The sequence below is a fragment of the Nannospalax galili genome, unplaced genomic scaffold (assembly GCF_000622305.1).
Source record: "Nannospalax galili isolate Female #2095 unplaced genomic scaffold, S.galili_v1.0 scaffold870, whole genome shotgun sequence".
In the NCBI taxonomy this organism is placed as follows: domain Eukaryota; kingdom Metazoa; phylum Chordata; class Mammalia; order Rodentia; family Spalacidae; genus Nannospalax; species Nannospalax galili.
The window spans coordinates 450,882-451,453 of record NW_008329130.1 but is presented as its reverse complement, the minus strand read 5'-3'; the positions used below and the strand labels follow the sequence as shown (position 1 = coordinate 451,453).

Genomic DNA, 572 nt, shown 5'->3' with positions numbered 1-572 from the left:
CATTTTTAATGGAATACATTAAAAACCTATATGCTACTAAATTTGAAAATCTAAAAGAAATAGATGGATATCTAAAGGCATGGGAACCACCAAAACTAAACCAAGATGAGATTAACAGTTTAAACAGAACCATAACACAAAAAGAAATTGAAACAGAAATACAAACCCTCTTGACTAAAAAAAGCCCAGGACCAGATGGATTTACAGCAGAATTCTATCAGACATTTAAAGAAGATCTACATCCAATACTACTTAATTTATTCAAAAAAATAGAAATGGAGGGAAAACTTCCAAATTCCTTCTATGAAGCCAGCATCACTCTAATACCAAAGCCAGGTGAAGATACAACCAGAAAAGAAAACTACAGACCCATAGCCTTAATGAACATAGATGCAAAAATTCTCAACAAGATACTTGCAAACCGCATACAGACACACATCAAAAAGATCATCGACCATGATCAAGTCATCTTTATCCCAGAGATGCAGGGATGGTTCAATATACATAAGTCAATAAACGTCATAAATAATATACATGGGCTCAAAGACAAGAACCACATGATCATCTCAATA

At 33.4% G+C, this 572-nt stretch overlaps 1 protein-coding gene across 2 annotated transcripts in view; it reads right to left on the bottom strand.

Annotated features, from left to right (window-relative positions):
- Window positions 1-572, bottom strand: part of Mtor (mechanistic target of rapamycin kinase) — a 141,518-nt gene that overhangs the window by 113,522 nt on the left and 27,424 nt on the right. The window lies entirely within an intron of this gene.